At 39.8% G+C, this 2,500-nt stretch overlaps 1 pseudogene; it reads right to left on the bottom strand.

Annotated features, from left to right (window-relative positions):
* Positions 1 to 2,500, bottom strand: part of LOC119572132 — a 16,166-nt pseudogene that overhangs the window by 461 nt on the left and 13,205 nt on the right.

The raw sequence follows: 2,500 nt of genomic DNA, 5'->3' as shown, positions 1-2,500 counted from the left end.
GAGGACCCAGCACCCCGCAGTCCCTCCCTCCCTCCGTGTTCTTCAAGATGCGAAAGCTTCTCCGGCATCACCCTCCGGGGAAAGATCACATGCCCTTGAGGGGGGAGGGTGGGGGAGGGGAGGGGGGGTGTGCCCGGACCGCCCTCCCCATCTGCACCCAGGGTGAGAGAAAGACACAAGTGTCCTTCTCATTTGAGCAGTGTACCTTCCCCTGTGAACATCCGGGGAACTTGATGCTCACGAGTGTGTTTGTTCCAGAAGAAGTTTGATCTTCCTGCATGTATTAGATGCGTTTGGCAGGCCCTTCTGGAATGAGGCCATGTCCACTCTGCAGCTTCCCCACCCACTGCTGCGACCCCTCCTGCTTGATGGGAAGCGGCAGGAGCTGTACCTGTCCTTCTTGCTTTTCCTGGGGCAGGCGGTCTGAGTGCCTCAGCCCGGACGCTGTTAAACCATTTATCCACCGACCTCCTGTTCGCAGCAGAGACATGGTGACTCCCCCGTGCGCCAAAAGCTTGTGGCAGTGTGGACGATGCTCCCTGAGGTGGGATGGAAGCCCGACTCTATCCAGCTGCGGAGCAAGGCCTCGACTACAGCGAGGACCTCTGGGCTGTCTTTTTGAGGCAGAGAAACACAACAGTACAGAAAATGCAACACACTATTTCAAGACTAACTGATATTTCTACATATCTTTTCCTTATAAAATAAGATGACAAATTGATTCTTTTTGTGGAAGATAAACTGAACATAAAAAAAAAAAAAAAAAAAAAAAAAAAAAAAAAAAAAAAAAAAAAAAAAAAAAAAAAATATATATATATAATATATATATATATATATATATATATATATATATATATATATTATGATAATTTTCTGAACTTGCCTGTACAAGTCATATCCTTGCATTCACAATACGCACACTTTTATCTCTCTACACATCTACTATTTTTTTACAACCATAACACATTCGCATACTGCAAATCCATTGGCTATAAAATAAACGAATCACAATTCACATCAGCCTCACTCTCTCTTGTACCTTCCCTCAAACAGACGTAAGCACAGGATCACTACCATACAACTCTAAGACACACATTTACTTCAAGTTCTATGGCAGTGGTTGATGCCGCACGGGATGATGCTGCTGGTCCACGGGTTCTTTCGCAGCTGTAATGATTCTGACTTCATTATAACAGTTATAATATAACAGAACAGGATTTATTTATTATTTGATTTGCATACTTGTCCTTCCAGAATAATGTAAAAGAAGCAAACGGCTGTATACCATAGATTTTACCAAGTCATATCAGAACAACTTGAAATATTAATGCGAAAAAAGGAAAAAGAAAACAATCACAGATATTAAAACACCATGATCTGAAGTTTTGATAAGTTATAAATGATGATGATGATGATGATGATGATGATGATGATTATGCTAATAATAATAATAAATAATAATAATAATAATAATAATAATAAACTGTAGCAGTAGCTATAATAATAATAATAATTAATAATAATGAATAATAATAATAAGAATAATATACTAACAACAATAATATTAAATAATAATAATAATATAATAATAATGTAATAACAACAATAATATAACAACAATAATAATTATAATATAACAAGAGTTTTTGTAGCATTATTATTATTGCATTAGTCATAAGAATAATAACAGCAATGACAAATAATAATAATAATGATAATAATAATATCCAAGAAATAGACAAACAGGTGAAACCATAATGCAGAGACTGTGGCCGTGTGGGATGCATCGAGCGTACAAACCAGTCCCCCGCAAAAGTCACAAGGGAAGGGCACGTCCACATCGGTTTAATAATACGGATTGTAATTGAGGGATTCAACCCCAACCTTCCCGGGGATGAACTGTGGGCCCTGCACCACATTTTATAATACCACCATAGTACTTATGAAGCTATCCGTTGTATAACAATTTAATAAAAGCTACAGAACATATAGCTCGTACCCTCAATGCATTGCTTTTTCTGTGACTTATTAAACTGTCAACAAAACTGACACACTTCATAACTACAAGAGTTAAAGAGCAATGCTAAATAAAAACCACATTAACCAACAACAAAAAAGCTGATGAGATACATACATGTATTTGATACAGCAGCTGCGACATGGGCAGAGGAATGAAGCTTGGGCATAGCGACTCTCTTGTGGCATGGGGCAGACTATGATGGTGCTGGTCTCCTACACTCTGTCCTTGCCGCACCTGATACCAGTTCACTGCCTGCTGATCTAAGGGAGACTTGGCGTGGCAAATCTTGCTAACAAGAGCTTGAGGTCTTGGCTCACTTAGCAAAAGGACCCTGTAATACTGTGTGATAGGTGGGCTGAGGCTTGTTTCAATTATGCCATGACCCTGGAGTCTTGGTGGTAGATTGGTGGGGGTTGTTTCAGGGTGGGCCGTGCGTGAGTTATGTGGCATAGCTGCTTGCCGCTGTTTCTGGTTACTTAT

The sequence above is a fragment of the Penaeus monodon genome, unplaced genomic scaffold, assembly GCF_015228065.2.
Source record: "Penaeus monodon isolate SGIC_2016 unplaced genomic scaffold, NSTDA_Pmon_1 PmonScaffold_981, whole genome shotgun sequence".
NCBI lineage: Eukaryota > Metazoa > Arthropoda > Malacostraca > Decapoda > Penaeidae > Penaeus > Penaeus monodon.
Note: the sequence above shows the minus strand (reverse complement) of the source record. Positions and strands in the feature narration are given on the sequence as shown.